Source organism: Mustelus asterias, unplaced genomic scaffold (genome assembly GCF_964213995.1).
Source record: "Mustelus asterias unplaced genomic scaffold, sMusAst1.hap1.1 HAP1_SCAFFOLD_277, whole genome shotgun sequence".
NCBI lineage: Eukaryota > Metazoa > Chordata > Chondrichthyes > Carcharhiniformes > Triakidae > Mustelus > Mustelus asterias.
Window position 1 is genome coordinate 14,692 of NW_027590242.1, and position 18,424 is coordinate 33,115.

Sequence of the window (18,424 nt, forward strand, 5' to 3'; positions counted from 1 at the left end):
TGTGTGATCCTTTTCCGATTGCACAGGTTGATGATCAGCTTTCAAACTCTTCCAATCTGCTGAATGACAGGTGGTAAGAGCTGGTGAGTTTCCTCATTGGTGATATTGCAGGAGGTAATGGAAACTGCTGCAGTATTATTTCAGGCAAAATCATTGACCAAGCTAATGGAAACCTCTGGAAGATGTGGAGGGTGGCGCAGCAGGCTTTCAGATTGAATTTTATTAATCAATGTATTCCAATGTCGCTGGGTAGTATGGATAAGATGTTTAGCACAATGTTACTAATCAACGTGGTTCCTCAATGTAGCATAAAGAGAGAGAGAGAAACCGAGAGAAAGAGAAAGAGGTGTCCATTTGGTTACTGTTTGTGACAAGATCGAAGTAGCCCAGAAATTCCTGGACTCCCCAATTCCTTTACTCCAGGGTCAGAGTGACAGTCCTTTCTGACTGATAATTGAACATTCCCACTGCTCTCTGCGTTAATACAGTTTCTAACATAACAGCAGCGATTACACTGGGAATGAGCTTCCGGCAGTTAGAAAGTGTTTTAGGACACCTGGAATCTGTAAAAGCCGCAATAAAAGTAAAATAGTTTCTCGTTTCGTGTGACATTTGATTCTAGGAGTAAATTCGTTGTCCTCCTGTTTCTACGGGGCCCAGTGAAGTTCATTTTTAATTGTATTGCTTTTATTTCACTATTTTTTCCAGGATTGGGTGAATGAGTGGTCACCACCTCCTGGAATTTCCAGGATACCTTCTCCAGTCGGTTCAGAGATTCTTTCCGTTCCGCAGGACACCGGCAGTCAGTCAGGAACAACACTCCGGGATCTTACCGAGGAGGCAGTGCAGTGCTCAGGAAATGATGCACCGTCAGTGCCACCAGCCACTCGGTGACCTGTTGAATCGAGGACACCGTCTTCCCTCTCAGGTGGACGTGATGCATCACATGGCCATTTTTTCCAAGAAGAGCGGGAGAAATGTCCTGTTCGATATCTGTTCATCAATCACAATCACTGAAACAGACAGAACTCTGCAATATTACTGGATGAAATTATATGCTGGGTCCAAATTGGCTGCTGTGTTTTCCATCGTGACGGGGAAACACTTTGGGACATCAAACTCTATGTATATTCTAACGTAAATTCTTCGAACTGTCGCCATTTCGTTATTCTGGTCAAATATTTATTATTAATGAAAGCATTTCTAGAATTAAAAGTTTGAGAAATCACCACGATTTCAGTTTCCATTTCAGGCTCACGCTGATCACAATATTTGCCGAAAGTTCCGCTACTTTGAGTGAGGCTCTGAGAGTCTTTGTACCGGTTCAGCCCTGCTCTGTGTCTCTGTGGGACTCAGTGCGCAGTAATACACCCCGGAGTCTGCCAGCTCTGTTTCTTACACTTTCAGCGGGACAGTGCGGGATGTATCATTGAGCTCCAGTGAAAGACAGTCTCTCAGTGATCTCTGAGTGTCCTCGCTGTATCTATATCTCAACAGTCGATACTCCAAGGAGCCACTAGATTACTGACGATCCAGAATAAGTAAGGAGTGTTGCTTGAAGTGGACTAATGACCGAACAACTGAACATCGTCTCCTTCAGTGACTGTGACTGCAGCCAATGCCTGTGAAACAGAATCTCCTCCACAATGTCCTGTATGAACCCAAAGAAGTATTAAACTAAATAAAGAGACTTCATTCTGTCCCCATACCATTAACCCTCCCCCCCACAACCCCCACCCCATCCCACCGCTGAATCAGCCGTCAGCTTGAACAATAATCGCAGTCAAAAATAACGCAGTTCAGTGGGTGGAGCGGCAGGCGCTTGTGGTGATTAAATAAAACTTCCATCATAAATATTCTATTCTTTCGAACAAGATCAGGTCCTCGCCTTCAGTCCCTATAACTGGAACTTGCTCACGGTCTGTGTATGTGAAGTTTGATGTTTGCCAAAGTCATTCACTGGTATCAGACGAGCTTGAATCTCAGCCCAAATCATTCTCTCTCATTCCCAGGGGGAAGTTGGCCTAATCCCATCTGTGCAGCGTTGAGACCAGCGAGATCCAGATAACATTTCGATGTTGGGATCAATCCATTCCCTGGTCACCCTCTCCTCCCCGTTGCACTGAACGAGCTGCCCGGCAGAATATACTGAGTGGTTACGATGTGTAACACAGACTTGAGCAACTTGCTGCCGCTGTGAGGAATAAATACGGAATAACAGGAGACATGTTTGCGGCGAGTTCGCGGCGGATTTGACCAGAGCGGGTTGAAGCTGAAGTTGCTTTAGTCAAGAGTTGGGAAGAAGATGAGTCACATCCAGGCCCCTTTTTATTGGTTTACTGAAAACTACCTCAGATGACATCCTATCGGCTTCTAGTTCTTTTGTTCTTCAATGCAACCAATTATCTCGGAGCTCCTTGAATCTGCGATTCATCCTATTGGCGGAAATGAAAGGAACAAAGTGAATTTGGTCATCCAACGACAGGGGATTACTTTCCTCTTCAACTGTCAATTCAGCAACAAACTGATCCCAAGTCCTGATGGCTCTTAGAATCTTAGAATCCCTACAGCACAGAAAGAGGCCATTCGGTCCATCGAGTCTGCACCGGCCACAATCCCACCCAGGCTCTACCCCCACATATTTACCCACTAATCCCTCTAACATACGCATCCCAGGACACTAAGGGCAATTTTAACTTGGCCAATCAACCTAACCCGCACATCTTTGGACTGTGGGAGGAAACCGGAGCATTCGGAGGAAACCCACGCAGACACGAGGAGAATGTGCAAACTCCACACAGACAGTGACCTAAGCCGGGAATCGAACCCAGGTCGCTGGAGCTGTGAAGCAGCAGTGCTAACCACTGTGCTACCGTGCCGCCTCTGTTCTGACATGGAGAATGACAATATCCATCCTTACAGCAACATGAGAAGCAGTTTGTTATTAATCGTGTTTTGGACAGCAGGTGTGGTGGGGGGAGGATGACCCTTTTGTAGTTGGAGCATCTACTTGATAAGAAATGATAGAATAATGAATGGTCTGAGGTATTTCCATGATGTTCCCTGAATTTGTTACTTTGCGGTATGTGAAATCCTCTTTCAGAGTGGAAGTATCGCTTGCCACCCCATTGGGCTGCTGATGCAAACAGTGCCAAACAGGAAAAAGCAGCAACCATCAGTAACTACAATAACGTCTCTAACAAAACAGCACAGCTGAAACTGATCAGAGTTAGTAGAGCACAGGAAAGCTGTGGGTGAGGGATTAACATCGGTAGTGTGGTCACAGGTAGGGTTTATCTGCAAAGAGCTGAACTCAATACCAATGTCACTTTGGAAATTCTATAACTTTGCCTCTCTGAAGGAGCGGCAGCCGAATATTAATTCCATACTGCAGACCAGCACCAGGAGTGTCAGGGTTAGTAAATGATTCAATACAAAGCGAAATCTTCATCAGTGATGTGGATGGAAAGCTGGACCGAGTAGCCGAGGAGCCAGATTGGAGAGGTTTGAATGAATCTCCAAGGTAACAGAAAAAGCATTAAATGTTTACGTTAAAGACTGGGAAATGGAAATGGGCATAGTTTTCATAAATCAGTAAAGAATCAGTCAGTAGCAAATAGGCAGAGAAAGGCGGAAAACCACTTAATGTATCTCAGATCGATTGATCAATCTTATATCAATTAGGTTGATTGGCCATGCTGAATTAACCCGAGTGGAAGAGGGATTATCAAGGTAAACATGTGGGGTTACGGGAATAGGGTGTGGGTTGGGTTGTGGTCGGCGCAGACTCGATGGGTTGAATGGTCTCCGTCTGCACTGCAGGGATTTTATGATTTCATGATTCTACAACCATAAGTAACGTGCATCAATTAATGTAACTGTGCAACTGGACACACCAGTAGATGTTTTGAGTGTTTTTTTGCTGCAATGTTAGGAAACTCCGTCACTCTGTGGAAACTGTATTTGCCGCGCGTGTGTGAGCGCACCCTGCTGGCTACTGACTGGAACTGCCAGTGTGGGGTTTTTGGACCGCATTCGATGTATCTCTGCAGCAGTGTGGGCTCCATGGCACAGAAATACACGGCGCTGTCGAAAATCAGTGTGTTAATGAACGTTAGCTCGCTAGTATTGTTCGGTTTTTATTCAAATTTAGACGCAACCCGATCATTGAGGTCGGAGTTCCTTTGCACATGCTCTCCAATAAACTGAAACATGTACACTGCCGCTTTCCAGGCAATCTGACTATAACAGTATACATAAGGATTAGAATGACTAGTTTCCAACGTACAGGTTCGTGTCACATTACTTTCCTCTTTAACCGATATTTCAGGACCCAGTTGTTCCACTTTGTCTTGATGGCTCCATTCTAACAGAAATAACAACAATAATGACATTCAGAGTCAGCCTCATGTTAAGCGATACAATTATAATCTCCACCATCACTGTTGTTTTAGCAACAATATCATCTGGGTTGCAGTTGTCAGCAGGAGCATGTAGTTTTACTGGGAAGGAAAAAAACCTTACTGAGGAGTGAGATAACGATGAGGGTCTTAGCGAGTCAGTTATCCATGATCCTCCTCAGTCTGTAACTCAGCAGTGAGAGAAATCCTCTGTCAGAGACAGAAGTACAGATCCCCGTCCCATTGCACTGCTTATCCAACCAATGAGAGGAATGGCGCAACGCCAGCAATCTGTCCAATCACACAATCGGTTCAGAGTGAGAGCAGCAAACGGAAGCTGTGGGTGGGGATACCGCAGACTCAATATTGAGTGAAGCGCGCGTTGACTTTCATCTGCACTCGGAACTGTTGGGCCGGAAAGAGCGCCAGTTGACTCGACAGAAGTCTCTGATCATCCTGCGCCTGCTCATTGTTCAGGTGTCTAACAATAAATAAAGCGACTGCGACATGAAACAACGAGAATCATAGAATATTTGATTAGCGAATGAGGTCATTCCGCGTATCTTTGTCTCCTTGGAGGAGTTCTCCAAATCATCCAATTCTCCCTGCAGCTCCATGAAATCTCTATCTCACTAACGTTGCTCTCAAGAGTACAGTCCCGGTCTCTATTACCTCACCACAAAACTGAATTCCCTCATCCCTGGACATGATGCAAGGCGAATGATTGAGCGGAGATTTTCGAAAATATTGTCAGTTGGCAGGTGGGGAAAATGGAGAAGGAATCAAACCAGAAAACACTCTCAAGCTTTGCGAATCTTTAGAAACTCTTTGGGAACCGGAACCAGAGGAGATTGAAGGAGATTGAAGGGTGAACTGTCTGACAGTTGTAGGAGAGTTGATTCCCGGTGACATGGATGTGTCTGCAATGGATGGGCTCTGACTGTTAGACTTAACTAACCCATTAGAAATCCATTCAATTATTCCATTCTAACAAACTCATTAATTATTCTCTATTTTTCCGTTACACAGTGAGTGAGACAGGGAGAAGCAGCAATCTTCCAGCCCCCACTCTCCAAACATCCCCTGCCAGCAAAAAGGGCTGGCGATTTAGCTGTGTCTGTTTTCTATGAAATGGTGAAGAGTAAATATTAAATATTTCGATTGATACCTAATTCAGTTCACATTTCACAATAAACTTCAATTCGGAAACTTCAAAGCAGTGAGTTTTGACAACATTTCTGCCCCGTTTAGCGCCTGGGACCTGCGCAAATATGAATAGAATGTGATTATCCCTTCAGTACACAAAGTCCGCTCAGGATAAAAGCGACGAGATGGTCAAACAGTACAGTCTGATTTAACTTTATAACCTGATTTGTGGAAGTACAATTCGGCTAAAAAAACCCTTTTCATGCGGCAGAGAAATTCATCTAACATTAGAATCAGTAAATGACGTTTGTTCCATCTTTTCTCTTTTACCATGTCTGGGTGGCCGGGGGGGTGGGGGGAGGGGGAGGGGAGCGGTAGGGGCGGTAGCGGGGGTGTGGGGGCGGTAGGGGGGAGGGTGGTTGCACTGTGGCACAGTAGTTAACACTGCCATCTCACAGTGCTAAAGATCGATTCCCGGTTTGGGTCTCTGTCTATTTGACGTTTGCACTTTCTCCCCGTGTTTGCATGAGTTTCCTTTGGATCCTCCGGTTTCTTCTCACAGCCTGAAAGACGTGCTGGTTCGGTGCATTGACCAGACCAGGCGCCGGAGTTTGGCGACCAGAGAATTTGACAGTGTCTTCGTTACAGTGTTAAAGTAAGCCTTACATGTGACTAATAAATAAACTTTATTTTAACTGAGCATTTTGCAGAATATAATTTCACACTTGGGAAGTGCAACTGCAGTTCGGCAGAGAGATAATGTTTTCTTTCAATATTTAATAACAAAAGAAAATGAGGTAACGTTTCCTCACACTGAGAGATGAGTTAGTTCGTTTCCTATTTCACACAGGAAGCCTTTCATATGTTAGGTGAATGTATAAAACACCACACTTCAGAAACCAGGAAGTACAATTAAACTGCACGGTTCGACACCCCAGTCTGTTGCAGAGTTGTAGAGCATCGTTTCTGTCTAATAATTATCACATTCAACTAAACACACGAAAGATTCCCGATTCGAAAACGGGAGGAAACATTTGTAGATACGTTTCACCTCGGAGTGAGGAAAATAGAAATAATTCACGTTTATTGCTGAATATTAGCTCAATACAGTAACTTACACGATGTGACATTTCGCCTTCCCCTCCACATTTCTGTACACACTCAAACCCGACTGAATATCTTTAACTGGCTCCCGTTTCCAGCTCTGTCAGTTCAGAAAGCTTCTCTCAAATCTGCACATTCGGGCTTTTTCTTTTGCTCATTCGTGAAACACTGGCGTCGCTGGCCAGCATTTAATGCCCATCCCTAGTTGAGTTGCAAGCAAATTGCTGTGGCTCTGGATTCACAAGTAGGCCAGGCAAGAACAGCAGATTTCCTTCCTAAAATACATGAGTATGGGTTCCTCCAACAGTCGGAAATTGTTTCATGGTCATCAATGTGAGGTTTTATTTATTGAATTCAAATTCCACTACCGACCGTAACCGTCCCCAAAATGGTAGCTGGTCGAGCGATAGTAGCACCAACACCATCTCACGTGCTCCAGGTGAGGCTCGAACTCACAACCTCGACATCGCCCACTGGCTGCACTGCTGTATAAGTACCGCGCGCTAACCGATTGCGCCACTGGAGCACTGCATTAGGCTGATTTTTGTCAGATTATTAAAGACTTCTACAGCGTCACCTCCGTTAATAACAGTCATTCGAGGCAACATAGACGGGGAACAAACGCATCAATGATTCTCTCTTCACCAGCTCCACAGTAAGTGAGACAGGGACAAGCAGCAACATTTTACCCCGCATTCTCCAATCATCCATCCGCTGCCAGCAGAAAAGCGGCGACTGCCGCTTCAATTAGTGGGTTACCGCCCATCCCTGGGACACAAGATTCAACCCCGTTCAAAACTCGCAATACACGGAACACAAGCTCAGCAAAACGTTTATGGATTATATCCAGCGCACTGAACCTTCGAGTATCATTTAAACAGTATCTGAGTGAGTCACAAACAATATTCAAACCAACTTTCCAAAACGTTTCAGTAGTAGATTCCTCCATTTGATTGAAAAGCTGAGTGTTGTGAATCTGGAAATGAACACCATGGGGTTTATGTTACCCAGTGACTATTAGTCCGTCAGGTTTCCAATTGCATTTGAGTTGTACATTGAAGCGAATCTCATTTCAAAATGAGGAGAAAACAAGGAAAATATTAAATCTTGGAACAAATCCTGAGGGAAATGGGTCACAATATTTGGATGCAGGTGCAGCTGTGAATGGTGTTATTGATGATTGAGTGGAAACTATTGGATCCTTGGGCTTCTGGTGGTCAGTTCCCTTCCCTCCCGTTGAATTCCTCCCTGTGATAAGAGACATGGATTCATTTTACCTACACGTTCATAGGAAAAAGAGAATGACCAACACACTACAGAAATGCTGCGGGATCAACGTAACCAAAGATACTTGGATAGAATTCGAAACGGTGCGGTCATGCTGCAGTTCTGCAACAGGTTTTGCAGAAAGAGAATTGTGGTTATTGACACCCTCGATTAGAATATCGCCAGCAGCTGCTGCCTTAGTCTCTGTGGCGCAATTGGTCAGCGCGTTCGGCTGTTAACTGGAAGGTTGGTGGTTCGAGACCACCCAGGGACGGTGATTTTCCTGTTTTCTCACCATCTGCATTCATAGGCAAACAGTTGTGTGTTGGCAATGGGTCCGTGGTCGTCAATAAAAAATAGCTCTCAAGTGTTACCAGCTGTACTGTTATCTGTTGTCACCAACATTATTTAATGACTATTGACTTCAGACATATTACATATGATATTATATACATGCTTCCATTATACCATTAAGCTTAGCAATTAGAATGGAAACATTAATTTGTGGCTGAGCATTTGTTCCAATTCCATATCCCTGCTTCCATTCATTCCTGAACAGATCATAAATCTATCCAGCCCGAACTGAAATGTGTTCAATGATGGAGCATCTACAATCCTCTGGCACAGAGAATTCCCCAAATTCACTATCCTTTAAGTGAAGAAATGTCTGCTCATCGCAGTCCTAAATCATCAGCGCCTTATCCTGAGATTGTACCCCCGTGCTTTAGATTCCCGGACCAGGGAAAATAATGTCTCAGCATCCACCCTATCAAACTCATAGAATGATAGAATCCGTGCAGTTTTTCAATGCTATCTATTCTTTCTCGTTAGCGCTGTTGAGATTTTCCAGCTTTTTCTGTTCTTGATTCAGATTCCAGCATCCTCAGATTTTGCTTTTATTTTGTCTAAAATGGGGAGATGCAAACTGAACACACTATTCCAAATGTGGTCTCAACCAAACCCTGAATAACTGTAGCAAGACTTCAAACACTTCAAATCTTAACTCCGTGCTCAAGGCTAGAAGGAGAGTGTGACAGTCGATAATTGGCACTGTGTACGTTCCTGCAATCAGGAACTGGATCAGGAAGATGAGATATCTGTGTCTCTTTATACTGTTATCTCTAAACTCCATCTCCTCTCAATGCCGTGTGTCATACATTCGCTTTCCTTGCTTTCCAGGTGAAGATCGGGTTCACCAACTCTCTGTGTCTGTATCAAGCAGCTAATTGACCCTGGGAAATGAACAACCAGAGGGAACTTGATGAGAGGCAGCGACAGAAAAAGGAAGAGAAGCGACAGGACAATGTTTCATAAATGAGTTCTGCCAGTTGCTCTCCGTGGTGAATGTCTGCCGTGTGTTACCTTGTAAGTTTCACAGAAGCCACAGTGATGAGTTTGGTGAGATTTGGAAATTGAAAGTGCCACATGACCAGCTGCGGGACTCTTTCACCTCACGGTCGATTTCATGTTGCAGCTAACAGGTTTCGCTGTTTTAATTGGCTGAACAGTCCCTTGGGTTCGATCTGAACATGACAATTTAAAGGAGAAACTTGTTTTTTGTGAATAAAGAGTCTGAAATAAAAATAAAAGGCAGAAGGCTCATGGATAAATCGATCTTTTAAAGGACTTGGGCCAGCTTCCCTGGTGGTCTAGTGGTTAGGATTCGGCGCTCTCACCGCCGTGGCCCGGGTTCAATTCCCGGTCAGGGAAAGTAGATATATTGCTGCGTAAACATCCTGCGTTACTTCCAGGTTTGTACCAGTTCTGTGGGAATCAGCAGTTGGTCGGTTTCCTCTTTTGTGTCTGAATTGGAAATGTCACATGTCAAGAACAAAAAAAAAGAGAGTAATAGGATACAAAGCGCTGACGATATAGATGGTGGTGTGGGCTAAGATCAGGCTGTTGATGGAGTAGATTTTATTGTTTCTACTGACATAAATACCTCGCAGGTCTGGGTCCAAATCTCGGACTCAGTGACAAGAAGACCTTTAATTGTAACTCTCCGACCTCCAGTGAAGTGGAGGCGGTTTTCACTCAGAAAGCAGTAACTGTGAGATTAACAGCGCGGGATGGAGAAAGACTCAGTTTGAGCGGTGACGCTGCCGGAGGAATGGAGAGCTGGAGTTCACCCAGAAAAGCAGCAAAGTTGCTTCTTCTGTACAAACCTCCTTCTGTACAAACAGTGGCCCCCAAATTGGGGCTGGAAGCCACCGTCCATTAACGCTGATAAGTTAATGTTGATCAGCAGAATATCCACAAAATGGTTTATCACAGGTTGGTACTACCACTGCAGTAAAATTAAATGCAGTAGAATAGGACGGCATGGTTTCACAGTGGTTCGCAATGATGCCTCACAGCGCCAGTGGCTCAGGTTAAATTCTCGGGTCACTCTGTGCGGAGTTTGCACGTTCTCCCCGTGTCTGCGTGGGATTCCTCCGTGTGCTCCGGTTTGCTTTCCAAACATGTGTAATTTCGGTTGCTTGGCCATGCTAAATTGACCCGCCTGTCAGCGGGATTATCAGGGTAAATATGTGGGTTTCCGGGAATAGGGCGTGGATGGGATTGATGTCGGTGCGCACTCGATGGGCCGACCGACCTCCTTCTGTGCAATAGGGATTCTACGAGAATATATCATTATTCATTTTGACTGGAGGAACCAAAAGTGGCAATGCAAATACAAATTGCTGTGTGTAATTGACGGGTTTATGGAATGGGACGGATTTTTCTCTGTACTGTTGAAACTGGCACCAATATCACTCCTGTTCTCGATCAGGAAGTAATTCCAATTCCACTTAAATCATGTGCTGCAAGAAAACAATAAATCTTGATTCCCTGACCAGGAATCGAACCGCGGCGGTGAAAGCGCCAAATCCTAACCACGAGATCACCAAGGAAACTGCCTGCGAGTGTTTTAATCTAACATATCCATGCTAACTTGGCGCTTTGTTTCCATTTCAGCATTTTTTTTGTATACCAGGGACAAGTCTGTCTGACAAGTGCCCCTTGAATAAACACATTTACTGTGGCTGCTGGAACCTATAACAAGAACAGAAAACGGTGAAAAATCTCAACAGTTCTGAAATCTGGATGACCCATCGTCAGAGCTTAAGACAAAGAAATTTGGACGAGATTTATACTGTAATAGCGAGGGATATGGGTGTGGGGTGGGTGACAAAGGTGCTGCATATAAATTAAGAAAAAGGGAATTTTAATGGTAGTGACAATGGATAAGAAGGGTGCTGCTGGCTGCCCATTAAGAGATCAGAATGTGTAAATGGCAGGACAAAGGAAATGTAAGAGACGGCCCGAGTGGGGTGGAGGGAGAGGGGGCAACAAGATGGAAAGTGAGATTTTAAATAAACAATGCAATACATGGAAATTAAAATATAGATATATATATATACAAAGATATAAAGTAATAAAAATAAATAAGTAAGATTAAACGAAATAAAACAAAATAAATGGAAATGGGGAGAAGATGGAGGAAAGGAGATGCTCCGAAGTTGTTGAATTCAGGGTTAAGTCTGGAACGCAGTCAGTGCCGAATCGGGAGATCGGGCGATGTTCCTCCAGTTTGCATTGGAGTTCCTCCTGATACCATTGTTTATTGCCCCTTCCGTCACGTTACTGATAATCAGGAGTAGACTGATGGTAATTTGCGGCGTTGGATTTGACCTGATATTTGTAAACCGGGCAATCTTGGGCAAATTGAAGCATTGGCGGTTAGATGGCAGTGTTGTAGCGTAGGAACAGCTTAGCTCAGATTGCGGTAAGATCTGAATCTGAATTCTTCAGCACCATTGCCAGAATATATTTTTACGGCCATAGCATTTGCTCTTTTTCAATGCTTTCAACTTTATTTTTCTTTAATTCAAATCAAATGGAATTGGCATTTTTTTCCGTTCAGTGTCTTCCCCACTCTGTCTCTTTCTTTCTCTTTGTAGATCTGCGTCGGTTATTCCCTCGCTCAGTCTCTCCATCCAATTCCCCTCTTTTGTTCTTTTTTATTCATTCCATTCTCTCCATGTCTGGGTGGAACCAAGCTTCATTGAATTGATTCCTGAGATGAGGTGGTTGTTGAGCTGGGGACCCATCTTGATTTTAACTGGCGGAGGAGACTCAACGGGACATGTGATCCAATCCCACCTCATTGGTTCTGTTCACTGCCAATACCAGCTCTGGTAGCAATCACTTCTGATGGTGTCACTGATGAAAATTCTGGGACACTAAATTGAGGATAGCGCTATTTGTGGAGGAGTGGGTTCAAATTCCCCCACCGTCAGATATTCACCTAATTTGCTTTAAACGTAACGAATAACGTTGGTCAAACATGTGATCGCCAAAATGTTTCGCAGTGGGATGTATCATCATTCATTTTGATTAGAGGAACCAGAAGAGGCGATGTAAAATGAGAAACTAACGGGATTGTGGAAGCAGTTTTGTTGCTTCTCCAGTAAACCTCATCTGCTTCAGCTGCACGGACTGCTGTGTTTCTGCAGTGTAATGGTTATCACGTTCATCTCACACGCGAAACGTTCCTGGTTCAAGACCGCGTAGAAGCATTTCCAAATGTTTTTTTATTGCTCACTGATTCATATTTCAGAATTATTCTCGCTTCTCACGAAACTTGAATTGAACTGTTGAGTTATTGCAGCATTTAAGTCGGGAATTGCTCTGTAATGAGAACAAAACGGAAGGTATGTGATAGAGAGCAAGACAGGATGGATTAACTGACACAACGAATGATGGACAAGTGCAACATTGAGCTTGTGATGGTGGAGTCCGGGTGATCTATTGCTGCCGAATCAGTGTTTTCACCGCCAGGGCCCGGGGTTTATAACAATCGATAACTCAGTAGAACATTTTGAATTTGCTCCGTTTATGGGGATAATTGAATTTGAACACAAGGAAAGAGGCGCATTTTACTGGAATCATAAATTGATATCATGATTGAGCGAATGTGTCTCAGCCGAAAGTGGCCTGAAATGAAGCAATGAAATCAATCGATGATAATCAACTGATTGCAAATCTCTTAAATCAGCTTCACTGGAAGTTTCGTGTTCAGGATTCAGTACGGTGGTTCGGGTTTGATTTCCACCCAAGGAGTGAATAACTTTCTATAATTCTTCATTGAATTCAAACACACCTCACAGCATCTGTGAAGGGCGAAGCAAGATCATTCTTCCAGCTGGATGAACTTGCACTAGAGTTGGAAAAGTCAGAGATGTAACATCAGCAATAAGCTCTGACGAAGAATCACACGGCAAACACACGGCAGACAGTGATCACTGAAAGTAACTGACACATTTCAAATTCTGCCGTTTCCCATTAACCTCTTTGAACTTCGTATTCTCCATCTCAGACATTTCCTGTGAATTAAATATTACCCACAAAATCTTCGCTCTGATGCTCGTTCCACTGATTATAGTGGAGTAACTGTTAAAATGGACATCCGGTTGGCTTCATAGCTCAGAGCGCCAGTCATCGTGGCTGGCTGGTTAACGTGATGGATTTCAAGTCCATTGGGATTTCCTGCTTCTGATTATTCCTGGTTTTAACTCTGTGTCCACAGAGCGAATTGAATCAAATCCACCCAAACATTCGGGCGGTTTCACATTTCCGTTCATTCACAAAAGCATCACGGAACTTGCAGTCAGAAATGGAACAGAGACGGAGCCAGGTTGTGTTTTCAGTGTGTTGTCTCTCCTTCGGCCTCTGTCACCCTGGGTGTGTGTACGTGTCTGGGTTTCTCTGTGTATGTCAATGTGCTTCAGCTCCCCCTTGGAAATGAACAGCTTTTTACCGTCACAAAATTATCCACATTAGTTCAACAGTTTAATCATGAAATGTTTCCGAGAAAAGATCAGAGTGAAAGATGTAAGAGGAGTTTGTAATGTTTGGAAGGAGGTGCAGCAAATAAATAGAAGATGGGAATGATGTTACTGGTGACTGAGAGGAATGCATTGTAACGGTGGGGATTTTGTTGATCGGTTGATGGTAAACTTTGGATTCAGAACAAGCTGAGACACCAGGTGGAAACAGCATTTGGCTTCACGTATGTTCAGAAAGGGTGCAAGCATCGCTACAGCAGGAGGACGGTTAGCATAGTGGGAGCATATCAGATGTAATTTCAGAATCGTTGGTTGCAGCCCCACGTTAGGCTCCATCGTATTTAAACTTTGCTGCTTTCCTGGGTGAACTCCAGCTCTCCACACCTCCGGCAGCGTCACCAATCAAACTGAACCTTTTTCCATCCCGCTTTGTTGATCTCAGTGTCTGAATGAAAACTAATGTTCATTCGGTGAGAAGTTTTCTTCTTCGCCTGGGAATTTTTATCCAAAAATGCGTGATATTTTTGTCAGTGTAAGCGGTTAAATCTGGCCCATTAGCACCCAGACGTTACCTTGTATCACGATCTCTATCGGCAGAACCTTACAATCTATCACTGTCCTTCACTATCTGTGTTTGTCCTTTACCTGTTGCACATGTGACATTTCCAGCTCGCAAGCCAACTACAAATCTCACTCCACTGATTCTGACAGAGCTGCTTTCGATCAGGAAGTACTTCAAGTTTTTTTTAAATCAAAACCATTAAATCTTAGTACATCGAAGCCAGTCTGCGACTCTGAAAACGCCGACCCCTCACCACTCGATGACCAGGATCCCACCTGCCCGATTCTCCCAGATACTGATTACAGCAATGTGCACAGTGCCAATTATCCACAGTCACACTCTGCTTCCTGTCTGTTAAGGTTAGAAATTGTTCACATTTTCACACTGGCTTCCAATGCGACGAAAATAGAGGGTGAACAGCTGATGCTGTTCAGTAGATTGACCACAATAGAGTTTGTAACAGGTCGATGCTAACATTGCTGTTTGAATGTGGTGAGCTGCAGTGAAATTCAATGCAGTTGAAGGTAGAGTACTCATTATTTTCGGAGGAAACAGCAGGGCAATGTCAGTATGAATTGCTGTGGGTAATTGACGGGATTGTGGAATGGGAATGATTTTTCTCCCTGCTGTTCAGACTGGCACAAATATTGCATGATTATTTGCAGGCGGATATTGTGTGTTGGGTTCCGTGGTGTAATGGTGAGCACTCTGGACTCTGAATCCAGCGATCTGAGTTCAAATCTCGGCGGAACCTTGGTCAACGCTAATGGTTGATTTGCCGAAGGGCGTTTCGTTCAATTTTTTCACAACGTACGAATCGAGAGGGCAATTTGTCAGCCAGTTCAACTGCTATTACAATGCGCATTGCTGAGCCTCTGGCGCCAGATGCCTGCCGCATCAATGTCTTTTCATATTTTATCTTCTCTTTAATTCCTCTGTTGAAAGAAAGGAGCAGCTGGTGCCACACAGCAACAGCCCTTCGAATGGAGTCCAGCAATTATTGAGCAAGTGTGTGTGTGTGTGTGTGTGTGCGCGCGCGCGCGCGCGCGTGCGCGTGAGAGAGAGAGAGAGAGAGAGAGCGAGTGGAGGTACGTGTGTGTGTTTTGGGAGACAAGTCTAGTGTCTTCGGTCACTGTGCTGTCGATTCCATGGTGTAACGGATCGCACTCTGGCCTCTCGCTTCCGAAATCTTTAAATTGGGACAGATGAGTGAGTGAATGACACGACACATGAAGATGGACCCCCCCCCCCCCTTTCTACAGTGGCTTCCCTGCCTCTCAGCGCATTGTATTCCTGAGCAATCATCCTCTGGGGCTGATGCAATGACGCCAGGAGAGGCATTCGCTGCAGCGTCTGCAATTTGAATGCCGTGGAATTTGCTGAGATTTCGTCAGTGTTTAGATTTCCACTTTCTGACAATTTAAAATAAAATGCCCTTCTGCAAACCCATCATCGGCTTTAGCAAAAAAAATCAAGGTTTTGCCACGATACGAACTCGAATTGCTGGATTCAGATTCCAGAGCGCTCACCGGTACACCACAGATCACAGAACACGCCCATTGCCGGCAAATGATCACTCGAACAATTTGATCTCTTTCATTCGATGTGACAGCAACAGCAAGTATGATAACAATGTGTCGTTATAGGCCACCGTTGATATCAGAAAAGCTCAGAAGGCAGAGTGCCCCAAATATCAAATTATTTAATCGCAAGACCTATCGGGAGATATCTCCAGAAATAGCCATGTTTCGCAGGTCATTTGCAAGCCATTGCGGTGCTCTGTGTTCCGTGGTGTAATGGTGAGCTCGCTGAACTTTCAATGCTGCGATCTGAGTTCAAATCTCGGTGGAGCCTTGCTCTCCTTTACCAATGCTGATAATTGATTTTCTCCATGACATTTATTCTCCATTTGTCACCATGTACGAATCGAGAGGGCACTTTGTCAATACACATTGCTGAGACTCTGGCGCCAGATCCTTGCAGCTTCAGTGTTTTTATGTTTTCATCTTTCGCTACTCTTTGACGTTCTGTCGAATCAGAGGAGCAGTTGGTGTCAAACAACAACCCGACTGGAGCCTGGCAATAATTGAGCAAGAGTGTGTATGTGTGAGAATTGGGTGAAAGGTCTCCCGCATTAAAACAGCGCCCAGTTGGTTCCATGGTGTAACGGTGAGCACTCTGGATTTTGAATCCAGCATTCCGAGCTCGAATCTCAATGAAACCACTATTCTCAACGCCCGAACTCCTGCTTAACTTGGGGCAGATGACTCAGCGAATTATATCGGTAGAATAACTGTGGTTAGCACTGCTGCCTCCCAGTAACAGGGCCCGTGTTCAGTTCTGGCTTCGGGTGACTGTGTGCAGTTTGCACATTCTCCCCGTGTCTGTATGTGTGGAAATCTAAACACTGACGAAATCTCAGCAAATTCCACGGCATTCAAATTGCAAATTGTGCGGATTAGGTTGATTGGTCATGTTACGTTACCCTTAGAGTCAGGGGATTAACTGGGTAAATATCCGGGATTACAGGGATGGAGACTGGGTGCGTTTGCTGCTGGTGCCGGATGAGCCAAATTGCTTCCTTCTACACGATAAGGGTTCTATGATTCTGCCTCCGAACTCTTCATTTTCTTGAGCAATCGTCCTCTGTGACTGAAGCCATGAAGCTAGGAAATCATTTCCTGCATCGTCTGCAATATGGATGCGGTGGAATTTGCTGAAATTTCTTCAGAGTTTAAAATTTCACTTTCTGCCAATTTTTAATAAAATACCCTTCAGCAAACCAATCATCGCCTTTAGCAAAGAAAAGCAAGGCTCCACCGAGATCTGATTTCAGTTTACTGGATTCAGAGTTCAGAATGCTCACCGTTACACCACAGAACCGGGAACATGGGCGCCACTTGCAAATCGTCATCAACCGCATTTGGTTCTGTGGTGAAACTGTGGGCACTCCAGAGTCTGAATCCAGCGACCTGAGTTCGAATCTCCTTGGAACGTTGTTTTTCTTTGCCAATTCTGATGATTGATTTGCTAGATGATATTTGATTTGATTTTGATTTAATTTATTATTGTCACGTGTATTAGTATACAGTGAAAAGTATTGTTTCTTGCGCATTATACAGACAAAGCATAACGTTCATAGGGAAAGAAATGAGAGAGTGCAGAATGTAATGTCACAGTCATAGCGAGGGTGTAGAGAAAGGTCAACTTAATAGAAGGTAGGTACATTCAAAAGTCTGATGGGAGCAGGACAGAAACTCTTCCTGAGTCAGCTGGTACGTGACCTCAGACTTTTGTATCTTTTTTCCCAACGGAAGTAGGTGAAAGAGAGAATGTCCGGGGTGCGTGGGGTGCTTAATTATGTTGGCTGCTTTGCCGAGGCAACCGAGGTTTAACTTTCTCACAAAGTATGAATCGAGAGGACAATTTGAAAGCCAGTTCAACTTCAATGAGAATGCACATTGCAGAGAAAATGTGTGTGTGTGACTAAGAGAAAGATCTGGGAAAATGGCCTGCTGCCTTAAACCAGTGGCCTGTCGGTTCTATGGTGAACTAGTTAGCTTTCTGGTTTGTGAATCAAGCAAACTGAGTTCGAATTTCCGTGGAGCCACTATTCTTTTCGTTCTAAGTCTTGTTTAAATTGGGAGAAAGGACTCAGTAAATGATACCGGTTGGGGAACCCCTGCACTCTGTGGCATTTCCGGCACGGTGGCACAATGCTACCTCACAGTGTTAGGCACCGGGTTTCAATTCTGGCTTCGGGTGACATTCTGCAGTTTGTACATTCTCCTCGTGTCTGCGTGTGTGGAAGGAAGCTGAGCATCCGGCGCAGAATCCAAAGGTGTGTGGGTAGGTTGATTGGCCATGCTACTTTGCCCGTAGTGTCAGGGGGACTAAGAGGGTAAGTGTATGGGGATAGGGCCAGGGTGTGATTGTTATCGGCGCAATTCTGCACTGCAGGGATTTTATGATTCTGCCTCCGAGCTCTATTCTTTCTTGAACAATCGCCCTCGAGGGCTGAAGCAATAACACCAGGAGAATCATTCGCTGCATCGTCTGCAATGTGATTGCGGTGGAATTTGCTGAAATTTCCTCAGAGTCTAAAATTCACTTTC

At 44.4% G+C, this 18,424-nt stretch overlaps 4 non-coding genes across 4 annotated transcripts; 3 read left to right on the top strand and 1 right to left on the bottom strand.

The window, feature by feature from the left end:
- Positions 1 to 7,081: 7,081 nt before the first annotated feature.
- On the bottom strand, positions 7,082 to 7,176 carry trnai-uau (transfer RNA isoleucine (anticodon UAU)). The gene is made up of 2 exons: positions 7,139 to 7,176; positions 7,082 to 7,117 (listed from the first exon to the last, which is right to left on the bottom strand). It is a non-coding gene; the product is annotated as a tRNA-Ile (tRNA).
- Positions 7,177 to 8,116: 940 nt separating this feature from the next.
- trnan-guu (transfer RNA asparagine (anticodon GUU)) lies at positions 8,117 to 8,190 on the top strand. Its single transcript has one exon. It is a non-coding gene; the product is annotated as a tRNA-Asn (tRNA).
- Positions 8,191 to 9,554: 1,364 nt separating this feature from the next.
- trnae-cuc (transfer RNA glutamic acid (anticodon CUC)) lies at positions 9,555 to 9,626 on the top strand. Its single transcript has one exon. It is a non-coding gene; the product is annotated as a tRNA-Glu (tRNA).
- A 5,365-nt stretch (positions 9,627 to 14,991) lies between these two features.
- Positions 14,992 to 15,063, top strand: trnaq-cug (transfer RNA glutamine (anticodon CUG)). The gene has a single exon. It is a non-coding gene; the product is annotated as a tRNA-Gln (tRNA).
- The last annotated feature ends 3,361 nt before the right edge of the window (positions 15,064 to 18,424 follow it).